This window comes from Mytilus californianus, unplaced genomic scaffold (assembly GCF_021869535.1).
Source record: "Mytilus californianus isolate M0D057914Y unplaced genomic scaffold, xbMytCali1.0.p SCAF_9, whole genome shotgun sequence".
Classification (NCBI taxonomy): domain Eukaryota; kingdom Metazoa; phylum Mollusca; class Bivalvia; order Mytilida; family Mytilidae; genus Mytilus; species Mytilus californianus.
This window is the reverse complement of record NW_026262745.1, coordinates 97,409,513-97,431,626: the sequence shown is the minus strand read 5'-3', so window position 1 is coordinate 97,431,626 and position 22,114 is coordinate 97,409,513. Positions and strand designations below refer to the sequence as shown.

Genomic DNA, 22,114 nt, shown 5'->3' with positions numbered 1-22,114 from the left:
ATTTATAGCTAAGTATAGCTACGTCATACCCATAGGTCAAGGATTTTGACCTCTTTTAAATGAGACGCCTCGTTGTACATCGGGAAATGAATGCTATAGTTACATCCTCTTGAGCCTCAGGCTCCATTACTAGAATGACTCTCATCCTTCATATTCCAAGTTATACTTGGATGAGAGTCCATTATTCATCATTAGATTAGACTTTTACCATGGTATTATATATCTCTGTTAATTAAATAGAATAACAAATAAGTTTACATTTTAAAAAATCAGACGGTTCATATGATGACCTCTACCTATGTCTAGCTTAAAACATTGTCATAATGTATACACATAGCAATGGTATCTTCTTGTATACTCTGGGTTGCAAGCTAGTTCTATGCGTCTCCTTCATAATTATACCACACTAACACACCATACCTATAGTAACATATGATAAAAAATTAAAACTTTTACACATTAACACGCACACCACAAAATAACAAATATCTGTAAGTTTACAATATCGATAGATGACACATATTTGAATAGTATTCACTCGAAAAATATTTTCTATGATTCTTTTGGTCAATGTCTCCTATCTGACAGAACTTGTAAAACGCACAACTTTTGATTCATATCGAAATGTGTTGTTAATGACTCTGGTGTGAATAAACAGTATGAAGTGTTACAAGCATTGAAATTATTTTTTTGAGTTCAAACGTGGTACAGTTTGTTTTTTTAGCCTTATGTTGTCGCTGATGTAATTCCAAAAATGCACTATTTAAAACAATATCTCCAACCTAACCTCATAATATATAACTGTGCTTCAATATTACTGAAACAAATTTGCAAAATATTCAGATAAATTCTTTCCAGAATTGTAAAAAGGTTTAATGAAATACATACATCTACTATTGAAAATAATTTAGAAAACATGTATGTAACATAAATGGCAACTCAAAACAAAAGTATTCAACCTGTTTGCTTTATAAATACGATAAAAATCTTACAACATATTCCTGGATATGACATACTACAAAGTTTGAAATCGACAGTGTTTGTACGATGTTGTAATAGGTTGTATTTACTTTTAATCGCAAATTATATATTCTTCATTTGGAACAGTTGTGGGGGTTGCAGTATGTAAAGAATTACCATACATTGTCTCGAAATAATAACTTTATTCGCACTTGGCTCAAAACAGGATAGAAATGCTCGGCACAGCCTCGCTTTCTACCTCTTACTAATCCTAGTACAAATAAACTGTATATTTGGAGACAATGAATGGTTATTCTATATAGTTGTAGTAAGATATACATCTAGAATATATAAAATGAAAATTTTCCTGTCAAGAAATATATGTAATTGCTTGATAACGATTCAGACATTGAAAACAGGTTTAGAAGGGATTAGTACAGATAAACTAAAGGTCGAGTACAGGTCATATTAAGGTGGAGTACGGGTCAAATAAAGATCGAGTACAGGTCAAACATTTGTTGAGATTGTTTCAACATGGTGAAGTACTATTTCGGAACTTTAAGTATGATTCAGATTAGAGGCGAGTACAAGTCAGCCGCACAGTTTTTATAAATTATTGAAAAACATGTATCAAGTATGGTTGATTACAAATACTTCCAATTCCAGACTGTCACTGGTTTGTAGTGAATAAAATACGGGAACGGTAGACAAAAAATTCTTTGTTTGTTTTCATTTGTGAGCGCAATGACATTATATGTTATTTTGGTTTTCTTTTGATTTGTTTTTCGTCTTACAGTGAAATTCAAAAAAATTCTTTCCATTCACACTTACCGTTATTGCACAAACTGAAAAAAAAAACAAAAAACTGAAACACGTTAATGATTAAACTATACAAATATGTATATGTATGTCATATAGCAATACACATATAAATATATAAATTGATATAAGCCTATGGAAACAGCTAAAACAATTTAAACACTTCTATTCGGATGAGTGTATTTTTTTCTTACTTTCAAAGTTTTTTTTCCATTTACGCGAATATTGCAACTGGAAAAGTGTCGAATAATAGGAACTGGAATTTTGATATCTGTAGAACGATTTTTCTTAAATCGCAAGAATTAATCTCGAATTTCGTCCAAATGAAATATTTCCAGATTTTGCAATTATATTTTACTTTTGTGACAGTTTCACATTTTACATTTTTCTTCCCTTTATTGTAGGAATATAAATATTCACTTACTATATACATGATATACGGTATGTACTTTCACTTACAAAAACTGTCTCACCAGCGCCAATGTCAGTTTACCATCAACTTCAACTGTAACAGCTTTTTTGCTGGAATCTTTTGTATATTTATTTTTATGTTTGAGTTTATTTTTCAGTCAGTTGAGGTGTATGCCTGTGATGTATGTATAAACAGTTTGACAGCTGGATTCAAATCATTATCACATTAACCTTGTATGTCTGTTTGAGTTGCTCAACAAATTATGTCAATATAACGGAGCTATAAACAAAAGTTATACACGTCGGGTGATAGGCTAGACATTAAACCAAGTTTAACTTACTATTTTTATCTGTACCAAGTTAGGGATATGCAATTTGGTTACCATGCACTCGTTCCGTTGTTTAACACTAGTAACGATTTTTACTACTGAAATGGTCATTTTAAACTGAACAACTCTTAAATGCCTGAATTTACCGCAAGGAAAAATGTTAAGATCTTTTTCAGTTGTCCAGTACATGTTCAGTACACTGGCTACCTCGAGCGATTAAGTACCCATCAGTACTGGTTCGGGTAATAAAGAAAAAAACGTCTTGCATTCAACTAAGTAGAGTTAAGTACATTTTAGTTCATATCAGTTCAACGATAGACTTGTTGTCCAGTAGTGTTCAGTGTAACAAAATAATATACGGATTGCTTCCCTTTGGTAAGCGGAGAGTCAATAAAAGGAAATCAAAATAAAAAAAAAATTTTGATGAATAATTAAAGACCATTAAATAAACACATAAATAGATACACGTTTTTGATAACATGTGTTTCGTTTTTAATAAATTGATAAAAATAATATGAAACTGTTTTAATATTTTCCAATAACCAACTGAAAAATATAATGTCTTTTAATATTGTTACGCAATACATATATTGAAAACTGTATATATGGAATTCGGCAGTAGCTCATTCGTATAAATGTTAGAATGGAGAAGAATCCCGATATCTTCCGAAAATATCCACGCTATGATTTCGCGCCATTTGTCATTTAATAATTGTTTGCAGTGTCTGACTGAAATAACGTTAGTACATTGTTTGACATTTTTACGTATTTGCATACATTACTTGTGTACAAGAGTGTTTGTTGGGTCAAATAACCATTAAATGTTGATACTGATGGCCAGACCAAGCATTTTTAAAACAAGGGGGAGGGGGGGGGGGGGGGGGGGGGGGCTTATACAGCTCTTTATTGAAATCCCTGTTCTTCGTCCTTTACATTTATAACAAAATAATCTAAAATGAACAGGTGATAATTTCAAGCATTTATAGTATGAATTTAGCCTCAGCATTAAAAAAAGCTTCGCGTGGGTATTTTATCAGAGGGTGGACCGGGGGGTCTCCTTCCCTATCCCCAACTTCCCTCCCCAAACTCTTACTTGCTTCACCGTACTCCAAGATAAAAATCGGTCAAAATGTTTCCCAGAATTATCGCTATTTTACTGCCCCTCTTGCCAGGGTCCCGTCCCTGACTCCTGCTCACTAACATGTATAAACATATATATCCCAGTCATACATGTCATAGTGCAAGAGGTATTAAACTAAAATCAGAGACATGTGTATATGTCTCTGCTAAAATGTTGCATATTAAATCTTGGATAATAACAATATGGCAATTGGTAATGTTAAAAATTCAAATGTCTAATGATTCAAAACAAACACTTCTGTCTAAACTCCTCCTCCTCATTTATAAATTAAATATCTACATGTATTATAAATTGTAAATAATTTGACACACTATTTCTAATATCTAAAATGAATACATGTGTATAGCAAGTTTTCTGATATTTCAAAAATATTGTGTTTTCACCTTCAGCGTAATTAAATCATTGATTTTGGGCCAAACTTGTAATGAATAAAAGTAGATGTAGGGTACATATAAATGAGATCAGCCCAACAAGAAAAATAACCCAGTTATCTAGCTGTTTCAAAAATAGATGTGACCCCAAGAGGGGAACCTCAAACATCAACAACTGACAGGTCTTTATACAAACAGATCTAAATATACATGTACATGTATGTCGTAAAAAAATATTACAATCATGGCAATCATACCACATCTTCTCATTTCTGTAAAAGTATGTTTTTTGAACATGAAAAACTCAAAATAACCAGTAAAAAAATAAGATATGACATATTACTACGTCTGGTGAGGTTTCTATTTTTGGACAGGTACATATACATGGAAATTTGGTGGTGTTAAACTAGCTTTTGTAGATCTCAACCTTTTTTAATCTTAGTAGATTAACAGAAAATAGAATGAATACCAGTACAGAAACAGCACTTTACTATATTACTACAAATCATTCTTGGTGCCGAAAATATCCTGTCCTACACTGTTTTGTGCACACTTTACTGTTGTTAATATTAATTTCCAGCAAATAGACATCTATATCAAAACTACCGTCCTAAAGGATGAAATGAGAATACAAAGAACAATTTTTAAATTCAAATACCCTATACATGCTATATGATACAAAATAACATTAAATAGACGGGTTTGTGTTTTATTTTTGCCCAGAACTACATTTTTTTTTTTGTAAATGAAACTACTGTAACAGTACAATTACTGTGTAACTTCAATGTTAGCCTACATAGCACCCCTATATCTATAATGCTTTCAATACCTTGTGTGCCTATTTTTGCTGTTTAATCTTCTTGAAATAATTGTTGTCAATACACAGCTTTCTAAATTTGCGTGGGAAAACGACCAACAATTATACACAGAAAAAGAAAGGCTATATAGTTTATTGAAGAATTATGGGTCACACCCACTATTCCTTATATGTTTTTGAAATTCATTAATTTCCTATAAAGTTGTATTATACATCATTCTATTAAGTAAATGATATTTGATCTCTCATTATCTACATTTTGTCATGTCGGGGCCTTTTAAATTATTCTGAACTGTATATTGGGTTTTGTTATGCATTGTTTAAGACTTTATGCATGGTGACCCTTAGTTACTTTCTGAAAGTTTCATCCAAGTAATGTAGTCTCTGCATATACATCCATCATGTTTATCGTCTCTTGAAGATAGTTTCATTGGAGATCATACCACACTCTTTATTATTATATAGTGCACCCGTGATAAATCAAATTATAATTCATTACATACAGTAAGGTGCATGTACAAGATGTATATGGGTTGACGTCATTTTTGGCATATTACCCATGTACTTTCTATTTGATATGGGACTATGTGAAGAATAAACATCATCACCTAAATGATTTAGTAACAGCAAAAATGGACATGAAGTCTGCAAATATTAAGTAAAATAAGAACTACTAGTCATGCTAGTATACCATTACACCAACCTGTATGAGGGTGTGGATGAGATTTACAGAATAGAGAAAAATGGGCAAAACAATATATAATAAAGAACAATGGGGTGCTTAAATATAAAGAATAAGTGCAAAAATTAAAGAATTGGGTAAAATATAATGATTACAGAAAAGAACAATGTCCGAAATACAGTTATCAAGTAATTAGCCATTATTTTTTAAAGATACAGAAATACAGAAATGAAGGACACTAAATCAATACCATCCTGCATTACACTCTTTTTTTTTTTCTATGTACCTTTTCTCTCCCAAACCTATATTTGAAGAAAACTGCAACTCTTAATATTTGAAAACCCCACAGATCAACCAGTTGAGATTTTATGATTATTTTTTTTAACAAGACAATCCCTGTATTTCAGTGGTGTGTGTTGGTTCATTGCTGTCATATTTGTTTTTCCTAATTGTATAGTAGATTTATAGGCTGTTAGTTTTCTTTTTTACAAAATGTAGGTTGTTTTACATTTTTCATGTCAGGAATTTTATAATTGACTAAACATTTGATATTGGGTTTCTCATTGTTGAAGGCTGCACAGTGACCTACTACTGCTTATTTTTTTGTCATTTGAATTTTTTTTGTATGTTATAGTCTCATTAGCAATCATGCCACATCTCTTTATGTGGCATGCCAAATCTCCTTATTTTTATTTAAGTTAATTTATTAGAACAAAAATCATGGCATTTGTTTTCTCTTTTGAATATTCAGAATCTATCATGCTGGACCTTTTATTCTAACTATACTCTATGGGTTCTGCTCATTGTTGATTATAGTACAGTGTCCTATAGTTGTTAACATCCTCGTCCTTTGGTCTCGGGTGAATAGTTTATCATGGCAAACATACAACATCTCCTTATATATATATGCAAGTCTAAATTGAAAACAACGTTCAAACCTATGACTGCGTTGGATAAAAACCGCAATTTTTATACGTGTGCATGCAAAACAAATTTCTTGTTAGAGATATGTTGTAATGCTTTCCGTTCCCCCTCTTGCACTAGCTTTACAAACCTATCTACTTTTTTCTCAATTAATTTCTTCCAGTAATGGTCTTAATGACAGCTTTGACCTTCTCACGGTAGGCTTTTGTTTCTTTTTCAATTCTGTGCAGGTTTAAGTGGGAGCTTGTTTGCTTTGATTCAATGTTCTTGACAAGTTCAGACCTTAGTATTACAGCTGATTTAGTAAGGTCTGTCATCAAATGGCGACTGTTTTTCTTTACTGAGCACATTCTGCACACAGGAGTATCACAATCATGACAGTAAAATAAGAAACTTTCTTCGTGTTCAGTACAATGAAGTTTGTCTTCCTTGTTAATGTTTGGCCCACTTACAAATGTGTGGTTTTTACTTTATCTTTGCGCGTAAATGAGATAACTTAAAATTTCCACAAAATAATTGATCACACTGCTGACAATAACGTTCATCTGGTCCACCAATGCAGATTTCAGTTGTCGATGCAGCTGCTTGTGCCATTCTTATTGATCACTAAAAGTTACCTGTGACTATTCAATTACCTGTCAAGTGTAATCCGTACAACTATGTTGGCTGTAAAATACAAATCCTAATACAATACACGAACAAAAAAAAATGACTTAACGTAGGTGTTTCCTGCCTGTTTTAATTAATAAATGCGTTTCAATCCTTTCAAGTTTCCTTTATTTATTCATATTATTAATCACTGTTTTAAAGTGTACCATTGATGTTGAAGTAAAGATAACAGTTGGAAACCGGATTGTACTAAAATGAGTCTACCTTGCGTAATACGTCAGTGTTTTCTAACTATCACGAAGAGTTCTGGTGTTTAACCCGTATATAATTTCAATTTCTTATTCTTCTTAATTAGTCAATTATTTCTTCTAAATTATTCCACTTATATCATCAGAACATTTTATAATTAACAATCAAACGTAGATCGGGAAATTAATTAAATGTCTATACCTGTGCACCTCCACTGAATAGATGAACGATATGTTTTAAATTGTAGTTGACGCATTGATGTGTATAAATACCTTTGTACTTAGTATACATATATATATTCTTGGCAGAGGGGTCTAAATACAGCACAAACAACATTTCCCGAAAGACCAAAAAAGTGAAAAAGTATATTTTAACAAAACGCATTAGATTAACAGGTCGAACAACTGATGTTCTTAAACCCTGCTGACTGCCATTGGCGATTGCCAAATCAACGTATCACTAGATGTAAAAAATGGATCTTAATTATTAATTTAATACCAAACTGAAAACAATAAACTTGCGGAAAAGATTGTATACCGCAAACATGAGGTGCAAAAATTTGTACACCATATCCAGATTTCGACAATTAATGTCTCTTCAGTGATGTAAGGAATGGAAACGGTATTTGGAGGGCCATATAATTTACTTCAATTTAGGATAGACTATTGAATTTTGAAGAGTCGAAATAGGATGAACGGATCATATAAACCCGAAGGAAAATATATTTACAAGCCAAAACGAACAAATATAAAAAAGTCTAAATTGAAAACAACGTTCAAACCTATGATTGCAGTGGATAAAAACCGCAATTTTTATACGTGTGTATGCAAAACAAATTTCGTTGTAGAGGGGTCTAAATACAGCACAATCAACATTTTCCAAAAGACCAAAAAAGTGAAAAAGTATATTTTAACAAAACGCATTTGACTAACAGGTCGAACTACTGATGTTCTTAAACCCTGCTGACTGCCATTTGCGATTGCCAAATCAACGTATCACTAGATGTAAAAAATGAATCTTAATTATTAATTTAATACCAAACAGAAAACAATAAACTTGCGGAAAAGATGGTATACCGCAAACACGAGGTGCAAAAATGTGTACACCATATCCGGATTTCGACAATTAATGTCTCTTCAGTGATGTTAGGAATCGAAACGGTATTTGGAAGGCCATATAATTTACTTCAATTTAGGATAGACACTTGAATTTTGAAGAGTCGAAATAGGATGAACGGATCATATAAGCCCAAACGAAAAAATATAAACAGGTCGAACAACTGATGCTTTTAAACCCTGCTGACTGCCATTGGCGATATATATGTTTTTAAATTTTACTTAGTCTACAATACGCCGCTCTATTACACACTATCAAGTATAATAGACTTTGTTTAATACAATGAACATTGATTTGTCAGAGACAATAATTCTAAGTACAATAACACAAAATATCTCCATCAAATATCTGTTTCCTTTGCATATATGTCTTTTTAAATTGTGCATGCAATGACGATAAAAACTTATATACTATCAATCAACTTAATTTTTTGAACGTTTCTTTAATCATATTTACTCTTATATAAAAGTAAAATAGAGAATGGGAATTGGTAATGTGTCAAAGAGACAAAAACCCGACCAATGAACAGAAAACAGCCAAAGGCCACCAATTAGTCTTTAACACAGCGGGAAAACCCGTACCCGGAGGCGGGTTTCAGCTGGCCCCTAAACAAATCATCGATACTACCATACTTTTAATCTAGTCAGCAAAATTCGCATTTGGTCTACAATGCATTCGTCAGCGGTATTATAATTAAAAACTATTGGAAAACTCAAATGAGTAACGAAGTGCAAGAACATTACCAATTCATGGATAGTGCATTTAACGGAAATTATCATATCAATGATGTTGCATATCAAAACAACAGAAACACATGATGTATATTACTAAACATTGAATTCATAACTGGAATAACAATAATTGTCGGACAGTCATCAAAATATCTTAAACACAACACATCTGACTATGTAGACTTCTTTAAAGATCTGAAGATCTTAGCGAAAACACATTTTATGAAAAGTCGGATATTAGTTCATGCACACAATTTGATCGGATCAATCCAGCTTTATATATAAAATGAAAATATCACGTTTGCTCAACTTCTGTAAAATACACTTTTCGGTCCTTTATATCAATTCTTAGCTATCAGAAATCAGTATTTAGACATGTCATTTATACAGAGTGTGGTGTGCTAATCTTCAGTCGGTGTTTTGAATTTCGCCTTTTTATCATTCTGCTGATTGTTTTTCTTCAGCACATTACTTTTGTTTGCATTTTTGTTTTGTAGCTTCTTTTTTTGATTTATTGGTAAGATCGCTCCTATGCCAAATTATTAAAAAAAAGTAAATATTGACTGCAAAATGGAAAACAAACTTTTCTTCACAACTTGTTTTGGCTATTCTACTTTTCAATGTTTCACTAACAGATACGGTGTAATGAATATAGCGTTTTGGAGGAACATTTGTTGCATTTAGCAGATTACAGCTAATTGAACGGAAAAAAACAATGCGAGAACATGATCATATAAGAACACTAAGACAAAAACGAAGAATGCAATAAAATGATTTGGATATATCGAAGCATGACAACGACGCGTACGCTTTTAGCACCGAGTTCTATTAAAAACTAATCCGCTGTTATCGCCATTTGTTAGCTCTATTTTACTTGCAATAATACTTTGGTCACTTTGAAATTGAGTCACATTTTGTGGACAGAAGTTGAAATAAGGCATCCAGTCATGACATACACATGAAACAACACAACGAGTGTCAATAGTAATGCAGGAGCATATTCCACTTTTGGAACATCAGGACTACCATAGTTTTATGTTGGGGGGGAGAGGTGAAGGGGTGGCTTTATCTTAAGTCATACAAGTGGGTGTTTTAGGTTTAACCCACTATTTTCTTCGAAAAAAGTATGTACCTTGTCAGGAATATGACAGTTGATGTTCACTTGTTCCGTCGTTGATAGCGTTTGATTTTGTTAGTTTTCATAAACTTCCTTTTTTAAATTTTCCTAGGATTTCGGTAATTTTGTTATTTTTTTTTCAACTGTAAATGCGTATTTGTTTTTTTGTCTTATTCTTTAATCCCTTATACATGCTATCTTTCTTTGCCATACAGTTTTCAATTTAAGTCATTGATTTTACACATTTCTTTGTGTTTGTGGACCATGTTCTGATAATGTCGCACAGAAATCGTTTGGTTAAACACAATGTATTATATACCACAATAGGAAACACAAATCCTCCAATGGTCTGAAAGATATATCTCCTTCATGCCAAATAACATTGTTTTCCTTTACATTTAAATGAAAATTTGACAATGGATATATGAAAATAAAAATCGCTTTAAGTGAAATTTAGTTCTTATTCATCATTTGTACTTACCGTAACCGTATCTGCTTAATTCTTTGAGGAATTAAATAATTTGCCAGATCAATTTGTGAAGGGGTAACTATCATTAGAACTTGAAACCAAAAAGTGTAATTGAATTGTTAAATAAAATTGGAGTAGATTATTATCCCCATGCAATTTAAGAATACTTTTGATTTTAACTAACTGACAATGTAACATTATATATTCATAATACCGGAGTGGATATCAATTTCTATTTATATTAAGACCTTGTATTTTGCTGGAAGATTCAGTCTCAGGAAAGTGTCAATTTATATATTTTTTTATTTATGTAGTTCTTTTCTATTTTATGTTTGTGTTGTTTTTTTTTTCATTTAAAGTCATATGAAACTTCAAATTTAAAAAAAAGGTTTTTTTTTACTCGAATAACTGAGTTATACTCTAAAAGATGTCAACGTGAACGTTATTTTTTTCTAGAAAATTCTTAACGTTATCAAACTCTTCATAAATGTACCGAAATTAATTTATTGACTTCCCAAACACCAATTCGCCGATATTTTTTCCGTATGAAGTTACATTCACTACGAGACCTCTCATTAAAACTTTGGCCACCGCACAGCTCAAGTACGAGAAGAAAAACGTGTTGAAAGAATGTAAACAAACGTGTTATTGCAGGTAAATAGTAATAACAGATTTGTAACAGAACAAATTCAATACAACACACCAGTTAACAATAGTTTAATTAACAAATGGGAACGCATGTAAAATATGAAATCAAATGTTATTGCTCTTTCAGTGTAATTTCCTGTCACGTTTTCCATTTTCGGTGCTTTTATTATACAAAAAAAAAAGCACCTTGCGAAATTCTTTAATTTTACTTTCAGATATATTGATGATGTCCTATCACTGAATAACCCATATTTCAGCCAGTACTTACATCTCATATATCCTAGTGAACTTGAAATTAAGGATACTACATATACTAAAAGGACTGGTTCATACGTATACCTTGATCTCTTCCTCAATATTGACACAGATGGTGACCTCACATTAAAATCTATGACAAACGGGACGATTTCAACTTCCCAATTATCAATTTCCCATTTTTCAGCAGTATAATACCCTCTGCCCCATCGTATGGTGTTTACATATTTCAGTTGACACGTTATGCTCGTGCATGTTCACATTATACGGACTTCATATACAGGAAAGAAGAAACTGTTCCAACAAAGTTATGAGGAGGAAATATAACAAATATGGACACTATCACGAATTGGTTGATCCATACGATGTGTCTGTGTCTAAACTAACTAAGGACATTTTTACCACGTCTTAGATTGTGGTTTACCATTTACATCGTCTGGTCTTTTACGTATCAAACGTGACCTATTCCCGAATATTACTGTTTTGCTGAGTGTGAATTCGCATTGCTATAAGACGTGTCTCGGTATTTGTACATCCAACATTCATGTATTTGTAGTTGTAATTCTTATTTTTTTCTATTCGTATGCAAAAGTATAGATAATTGATAACCCAGTTCATTTATATGATTTTTATTTAAAGCAACTCTATGCAAAGGATTTATTTGTTTTACACAGTTTTATTTAGAAAGAAAAAAAACGACATGGTTAGATAATACAATTAATTACACAATTACTAACACAATTCTATATTAATATTTTTGTAATTGTTATATTAAACACCAAATAACATAATTACAAACCTAATCTCAATTTATATTCAAATTTTAAAAATTTACATGTGACGTCACTTTTTGTGTTGGTCATCAATTGGTGTGATGCTCAGTTCGTAATTCTACTATGTTGTTTGTGTGTACTGTCCTTAATTTATATTAGGTGTTCGTTGTTATTCTGTGGTTAACATGTCGAAATGTATTATTATATTATTTATTTATGTATTTCTCTGTCCTGAGTGTTCTTGCATTTATTTGTACTGTATTCCTGTCATGTAATGTTGTCATTTTAGCGGTATATTTATAACATTGCCATAAAGCGCGAGGTTTGGCTAGCCACAAAACCAGGTTCAAACCACCATTGTTTTCTTGAAATGACCTGTACTAAGTCATGAATATGACATTGTTATCTAATAGTTCGTTTCTATGTATGTCGCATTGTCTTTTGTGTTTTGTTGAACTGCAGCGTTTCTGTTGTATCGTTGTTTTCCATTTATAATTGATGTGTTTGCCTCGGTTGTAGTTTGTAACCTGGATTTGTTTTCTCTCAATCGATTTATGACTTTTGAACAGCAGTATACTACTGTTGTTTTTGTTTATTGTTTATCAATGTCACGATCCGGTAAACTTCGGCAACAAACTCGAATGTTAACTAGCTTACAATCAACAACCACTGCATGAAATAGTATGTGTCGATAAAACGTTATAGATGTCTGATAAATATAAAAAAAAAAATTGCATGCAAGACTTAGTTTAGTATATATGCATGCATTGGTTCAATAATTTCGATAGCATTTGTATAAAGACGGTATTATACATGCATCATATTAATACGTGTTTGAGGGAAACAGAGTGTTGGGCTACATAATGTTTTTTTTTTAAATACCAGAAGAACGAATCATGAGAAGAAAAAAATACACTGAAAAAAATCCGCTTTCGAAAAAACAAAATAGTACAATTGTTACATATGTTTGTAAACTAATTATATCAGACGGTTTAAATGATGACCTTGATTTATGTTTGGATCAAAACACGCGGTGACTCGGTATACAACTAGCCACGACATCTACACATCTTCGGGAGTGAACTGGTTCTATTCTTCTCCTTTAAAATAATGCCAAGTTGATGACTTCGTGCAGCTAAAGTAACAAATGATAACATATGAAAGCATTAGCATACAGAACACGGAAAGAAAAATATTTGAATTTTCTTTTCTTAAATCGATCAATGCCTAGTCTGAACCGTAATATAAAATATTCTAACATTCAATGGGATGTAATGCATTATGACCAATTTGTTTTTCACTAAATGTGTGATGATTATTGTAGTTTGTTTTTAATTGATTACTATTGAAAAGTAAGTACATTGTTTACCGTATGCTGGAAATTTTTCTTATGTCATTTTCAAAATCTTGAAACTAAACAAACAATTCAAATGATTGATTGTTACTCGCTTAAAATACAATGACAGTTCAAGTATATACTCGAAAAGAGAGCAATAGGAAGTGTGTTATAGTAGTAGTAGTAAGACATGTAAGATACACATTTAAAATTCATAAAATTAAAATCAGCTCGTCAAGCATGATTCAGAATTGGTCGATAAAAAAAGAAGATGTGATATGATTGCCAATGAGACAACTCTCCACAAGAGACCAAATGACACAGAAATTAACAATTATAGGTCACCGTACGACCTTCAACAATGAGCATAGCCCATACCACATAGTCAGCTATAAAAGGCCCCGAAATGACAAATATAAAACAATTCAAACGAGAAAACCAACGGCCTAATTTATGTACAAAAATTAAAACGAAAAACAAATATGTAACACATCAACAAACGACAACCACTGAATTACAGGGTCCTGACTTGGGTTAGACACATACATACAGAATGTGGCGTATGTATGGTTCATACATTGCATCAAGATTAAAAACGGTGTAGGTAAAATATATGTCATGTACCAGAATGCTTTAGCATGGTAAGTAATTTTTTCATAATTGTTAGTATGATACTGATTTGGGTCGTCTACAGTTAAGCACAGCCAAGTAGGGAAAAATTATTGGAGGAAATTTAAATTTTATTCAGTATGATTGAGATCAAATACTACCAATTTCAGACTGTCTGTGGCTAATAGTTAAAGGAAAGGGACACGTAAAACAAAAGCCATAACAACGTTACATTATGGCATTCTTCATTTTTATATGTTCACTACAGATAAAACAGCTAGAACATCTGATATGTTTGTTACGATAATGTCATTTCGATTGTTCTTTTTTCCTATTAGAAAGATGATTCGGAGAAAGCTTAATGTTAAATGCTTTGGATTTGTTTTAGTTATTTTACAGTGAAATAAGCGAACACTTACCCGGAACATTTACTGTTCTTGCATGAACTGAAAAAAAAATAAATCGAAACACCCGTACAAGTTTTATGATTATATTAAATGAATATGTATCAATGTTCCTTTTAAGTAGAGATGTTTATCGAGCAGCAGTAAACATGACTGATTTAGCTGACATTATAATACATGGCACAGCTAAACCGAAATAAAACGCGTTTTACCTGATGATCATGCAATTTGTCTCACTTATTCTATACATGATAATTGTGACTCAAATTTTCCAATTATAAGTTCTACTCAGTGTCGCTTTTAGCATAAACAAAAATCACACAAAATGAACTTATTATGGTTTAATGGCTCATTATTCCGTATTACTCACTCATAAAAAGACGGTTTGAATGATATGAATGCATTGTGAATTATTGAAATGTATTGTGTGTTCTAGGAAGTTTCTCGCTAGTTAACATGGTTAATACATGCTATCCGTTTATAAATTTAGAAATTATAAAGAAACTTAGGTTTCAACTCCCTCAGGAAAAGTGGACCTGCGATGGATATTTGTTTAAGTCCTTTGTTGTCATATAGGTCCTCGACTGTTTCCTTTTTTTTTTTTACATCATTGACTTTTATATATTCAGCTTTGAGCGTTTTTGATGAAGGTGATTCCAGAAAGCGCTTCGGACTTGTAAAATTTATAACTTGTTATTTTATTATTTTATACAAGCTTTGTCATGTATGTTAATATCTGTTAAAATACCAGAAACCAAATATATAAACAAGCAAACATTGAAATGTGAATAAAATCATACAAATTCAAAACGAAATAAGACCTCAACTTAAATCATGATCTTAATCTCCTGCTATGCGCATGCAGGAACGGATAGGGTTATCTCTTACCAAGTTTAGTAAAACAAATAGTTATATTCTCTAGGAAAATCAATTGCAGTGCCTACGTATTGTTGATACTCAATGCTCTTTGATTTCGTTCAAAATCGGTTATTCATTGACCACTCATCAGAAACGCGGGAAACGCGGACATTAATAGAAACGTTTTGAGCTATTTTACCAAAACGGACATGCAAAGAAAAGCAATTTTTTGAGTCTTTAGTTTTCTATGTTGTCTTTTGTGTACTACTGTTTGTCTGTTGGTCTTTTTCTTCTTTTAGCCATAGCGTTGTCAGTTTATTTTCGACCTATGAGTTTGAATGTTCCTCTGGCATCTTTCGCCTCTCCTGTTAAAGATCAACTATGCCCGAGTGAGTAGGAACCTAAGTTTGTTAATTTCTAAATTGATCAACAGGAATTTAAGAAAAAAATATGTAATAAATTATGAATCTTTATAAATTCCATGTGTCCAAAAACGCATTTTTTTAATTGACCCTATTTGAAGGACGCTTGACAAACAATGCAACTCCATATTCATTCATATGAACAAAAATGGATAGAAAACACACACACCGTAAGTTAAATGAAGACACACAATTGTGTGACAGTTAATGCATTATCTGAGACCAAAATATCAATCAGTACACATCCAACATCGAATGGATTTAGTTTAAATATGTCATTAGCAGTCAGAAAAAACATAACATTGTACAATGCCAAAATATAGGAATCATCAGATTGTAGTCAAAGGGAAAGTACATATGTAATATTTAGTAAAGTTTTATTTTAATGAAAGCAAAATCAGCATTCATATCAATAAAAACAATATTCAAAGATTCAATTACAGTATATGTTAACAGTTAACAACTTACTATTTTATATCAATCATTACTGGAGAATTCACGTTGTTCATTTAATAAAGTTGAGAATGAACGGGGAATGTGTCAAAGAGACAACAGCCCAACCAAAAAGCAGAAAACAGCCGAAGGCTACCAATGGGTCTTCAACACAGCGAGAAAATACCGAACCGGAAGCGGGCTGCAGCTGTCCCCTTAAAAATGTATACCTGAGCAACTACAATGGACGTCACATTAAACTCCAAAACATACAAATGAACCAAAAACATACAAGACTCACAAGGGCTAGAGGTCCTGAGTTGGGACAGGCGCAAAAATGCAACCGGGTTAAACATATTTTACTCTTAGATGCATAATGTGTGTTTTTAGTTGTTATTGGCTTTGAACTAGCTGTCAGTAACTGCAAGTGCTTTCAGATCTGTACTTAGCGTATTTATTTTTGTTGCGGGGATTTCTAAGTATCCTGCCACGTTTACTCTGTGTTTTTGTTTGATGTATTTCTGCTGAGTTAATGCCTTTTTAACTGATTTGTATAGTTTGTTATTATGTTGTACTGTTACAACACTTTCCCAGGTTAGGAATAGGGTTGGCGCACCTCCAACTAGTTTAATCCCGCCACATTCTGTGTGTGCCTGCAAAGTCAGCAACCTTTAATTCAGTGGTTGTAGTCTGTTGCTGTATATCATGTTTGTTTTTTTGTTCATTGTTTTGTATTAAAATCGGACCGTTGGTTTCTTTTTTTTGGGGACCGTTTATAGCTGACTATGCGCTGACTATGCGTTATGGGTTTTACTCATTGTTGAAGGCCGTACCTTGAACTATAGTTGTTAATTTCTGTGTCATTTGGTCTCTTGCGGAGAGTTGTCACGTTGGCAATCATACCACATCTTCTGATATTTTTTTTTTGTTAGATCTCAACCCTCCCCTTATACCTCTTGCCAATGTGGAAAAAAAAGCACACAGTCAAACTTTCTTCAAAGGATGTCCAAGTCCGATGTTAGATAACATTACAGAAGAAACTTAGCAAAATAACAATGATGAACATACATTAATAAAGGACTACTAGCAGTTACTGACATGTCAGCTTCAAACCTTAATTAAACTGATTGAAAGATTACATCTTCATCATATGAAAATCAAGCACAATCCCTTCCGTAAGGGATTTATTATAATACCATCATACAATATACGAGAAGAACTTAACCCGTATAATGGCAATAACTGGTTTTAGAGTAAATGTGTTTATTTCCGAAGCAAAGCCTCTATGAGCATGATGAATGGATTGATATTCATTTTTAAAAAAATGCCATCTGTAATGACTTGACAACAGTATCGTAACCATTATCACCTCTAAATAAGTCTGTTTTAAGATTTGATTAGCTTTAGAGGTGAATGACGACATTTCTTTGTGCTTTGTATAGAATATTACCATAAAAGATAGGATGAGAAATACCTGAACGTTTAAGATGTCTGTACGTTGATTTATATTTACGAATGATTTCCATGTACCGATGATATGATTTAGTAAATTTGTTGACAAGTTTGTGATATAGAAAAACACTGGTTTAATAATTTTTCAGTAATATAAAGATTTCTATTGTTAAAATCAAATATATTATTACATACACGAGCATATCGAACACGTTGGGATATATAAACACCATAAGATGGTGCCAATAGAACGTCACCATCTAAAAATGAATAATTACGATAAGAAACTTTAAATCGGCTCTTTTAAAATATGGCAGTTGTTATCAAATAATCCGTTTCTATGTTTGTTGGCGTCTGTTTTTGTAGCAGTTCATTGTTTATGTTGTTTCGTTCTTTTCCTCTTAAAGTTTATGTTTTTCCCTCGGTTTTGGTTTGTTTCCTGGATTGGTTTCATTTAAATCGATTTATGACCATTGAACAGCGGTAAACAACTGATGCTTTTATTAATTGTACATTTTAGTATTAAGGTTACCGTTAAAGATATAGATATCATATCAAGATCCAGGAAAGAACAGTGGTCATTGAGAGCATAAGCTTTATTTAAAGTCAGTTCAGCAAAATAAATCAATTTAGTGCATATACTTAAGTCGTCATTATTGAGAGCCAATATATCATTCTTATATCTAAAAGTGTTATCAAATTTTTGTATCAGATGTTGTTTCGATGGGTCTACTGTTTTTAATCATAAATTCTAATTTGTAACAATACAAAAACCGGTCCGCAATTAGTGGTGCACAGTTCGTCCCCATTTGCAGTCCGATAATTTGACCATATACGGAATCTCAATAGCAAACTAAAATGTTAACTAGGGTGAAATCAAGTGGAGTGATCATATTAAAGTAGGTCCAATTGACATAATTGATTTGTCTGTTGTTACGAAAAAATTACCAAAAGAGTTTGAACATACATATTCGCAATCTGACTTTGTAAAAGCCTCTTTAATTAGGTATGTGATGTTTTTCTTAATGAGATTATGAGGCAAAGTGACATATAGGGTAGAAAAATCTAAACTTTGAACAGATTTAAAATAACCAATATAAACAGACATTTATCAAGTACTTCCAACGAATTTTTCAACACTCCGAAAGTAATTAATTCAACTATTTTTAAAGCCTTAATTAAACAATGTATTACCAGGTTTTTTTATTGTACCAGGTGAACTAGTAAGTAGAACAGACAGATTTGTAATGGAACAATGGCTTGAAGACGAAAATAAAATCTATATTTTTAAGTTGTTTTTGCAGCTTCGGAAGCCAGTATATAGTTTGAACTTTAACGGTATTCGGTTCTGCTTGTAAAGAGGTAGCTTAAAGTTTATGTTTGTTACAGATATCATTTTCCGAAAAAATTGGTCAGTTGGAATGTTGGTGAATGCGTGATTATTTCCTCTTTGCCGAACCTCAATAGAAGATTTACGTCAAACAATAATGATGTTATAGGTAGTATTATCAGCTGGAGCAAAGACAAATTCTTTGGCGAGTTCTTTAGCTTACTTTTGATACGAGAAATAGGGCTATTATGCTTGTTGTTAGGAGTAAACTGTTCTTTAAAATGGTTACTATGAATATCTTGTCCATTGCTTAAGGATATTCGCTACTCAGTTTCTAAATAAGAAGCTTTTTAAATGACTGTTATAGATTGATAGTATATAAATATAGGACCTAAAAAAGCAGAACACAAGAAGGGTCAATGTGCTTGTTTTTGAAATAATAGCCATTGAAAATTTGAAGGGAAATAATTCTCTCTAGACTTTTCATACATTTAACATTAGCACCCTTTTTCTTTTAAAAATTATAAAAAAAAATAACAAGGATTTTACAGGATTTTCAAATAGGGTTTTTAAAACTATATGTAATAAAATTATGGAAAGAAAAGTAGGGGTTAGTGGGTAAAATGTTTTAATGGCACAACATGGATAAAACCAGATGATTCCGAAAATCTGGCAAAATTTCAAAGACTAGAAAAGCGAACATCTTTAATTAAAAAAAAAGAATCTAAGGATTTGTTGTCAGTTTTTTCTCGTTTTGTTCATTTCAGATGGTAAGTATGGAGTGCGTCGTGACTGCTGTTACAACACTCAAACCAATTGATAATTGACGGGAAACGATATTTAGATCCTTTACTAAGAACAGATTTCAACTCTCGGACCTGGACGATGTTAAGGTTTTCTTTTATAACAATGGAAATGGGGCCATACATGTATTTGGAATTACTGCAATTTCATGACGGAGGTGTCCTGTCACTGATAATAACATCTTTAGACACATCGCCATAATTAAACACGTATTTACGGGTCGATTTTTTGTAAACATAACAAATTATAGGGATCTCAGTATAATCAAAATAACAAGGAATCTACGTGTATTTCAACAAATCTGAATAACTTGAGGGAATAGGACATATTGCAATTACATTAATACCTCTTACATGACAATTGCTTGTTGGTCTCATGGACAACTGATTAAAATGAGACTAAAGTTGTATAGTGTTATTCTTTTTACGTATACATTTCTGGAAAAGTCATGATTGTTATATGATTAAGGTAAATATTTGTTACTTACATAAACAAACCTCGATCTCTAAAATATGAAATAAGAAATATATTAGTTTAGGAGACCTTTAAATTCATGTTAACTAATACTTGTATATTTATGGACTAATACTATTTGTACTATTAAAAACAAAATTCAAGTTCTCACACAGCTTTTTGTGCGCGTACAGGCAGACACGGCTGCCAACAATGTGGTGGTGGTATGACGTAAATACTACAAGGAAGTCCTTACAAATGAAAGTATACATTAAACTACATTCAAGGCCACATAGAGTCACATAGTTAATAAACATGAAACAACCACAGCGCAGCTTAAGCTTAAAGCCTCATCTTAACATTTGCAGGTCTCCACTATGTATTGGTTACTTAAACTACACAAAAATCCGTAAAACATCGTTTCATCTCGGCCTCTAGTAAATGTTAACGAGTTCATTGAATACAATCAAAGAACTGAAAATTAATTTTTAAAATAAAACATATGAAAATAGGTTAATTACCAATTTTTGGGTGTAACAGATTCTTTGGATGTTTTAGATAAATAACGTGCTTTTGATGGTCCTTTCGAACGGTTGGCAGTTTTGATGTTCCCACTCTTTAAGCTACACATCCACACAATCGTATCAAACAAAAGTTTTCCTATTTAATCAAATGGTCGTTCGATAAATATAATTGCAAATTTATTTCCTGCAACTCATATGAAGCATAAGCCTTTTCCTCATACGAGAAAGGTAAGCATGCTAAATATACTAACTGGAAATGTGAAAAGAAGAATGCAGCCATAAATGTTCTCCTTGCCAACATTTATCTACGTTTCGGCAAAAAAGTTTACCGACTGATTGTAGATATTCTTATGGGCAATAATTGGTGCATCATTATTATGCAGCTATAGCATTGATATTACATGTCATTGCTTTAGAGACAAGACCAAAAAGAAAATACCGAAACAGATGAAAAACAAATATGTACATTCGTTTATGACCTTCAACTCAAGCATAGTCTATTTTTTTATCTATCATTCTTTTTTTTTTAATAATTATAGTCGGGAAACACGTTTACTGAACTAAAGGTGCTCTGAAGTAAGTACTATAAGCTATTGGTTCACTAAACTTTCATCAATATATAATTACTTTCAATTAATAAACTTGATTTCACATGGACTTACGTATTCTGTCAAGCATAATCTAAAACTTCAAATATTTATTTATGTATGTTAGTAAAACCACCGTCAAAATGTTTAAACAATAAAGACGAATTATTAGTTGAATACATACCCATGATAGCGTGTTTGTTCGGGCTCTATTCTGCAAAACAAAAAAAAATCCAAATACTTTTTCCTAATTCAGTTTTTTTATCAATCACACATCTAAAACGGTAATTAGGAGCAGTCTGTTTTACGTGTTGTTTGTTCGTTGAATTTTATTACTGGAATATTTCTTTCACATATTATGTTTCGAATGTCTTGTCTTTTATTTTTAATCATGGTGTTGTTTCTATATCATTGACTTCTAATTTTAAATTTTCTATTGACTCCAGCTCCTTGATACCCTAATGGCTTTTCTCTATAATTAC

General features: G+C 32.0%; 1 long non-coding RNA gene across 1 annotated transcript; it reads right to left on the bottom strand.

Annotated features, from left to right (window-relative positions):
- Positions 1-14,785: 14,785 nt before the first annotated feature.
- LOC127714567 (uncharacterized) lies at positions 14,786-21,887 on the bottom strand. Its single transcript, XR_007987794.1, has 3 exons — positions 21,817-21,887; positions 20,556-20,573; positions 14,786-14,812 (listed from the first exon to the last, which is right to left on the bottom strand). It is a non-coding gene; the product is annotated as an uncharacterized LOC127714567 (long non-coding RNA).
- Between the last annotated feature and the right edge of the window lie 227 nt (positions 21,888-22,114).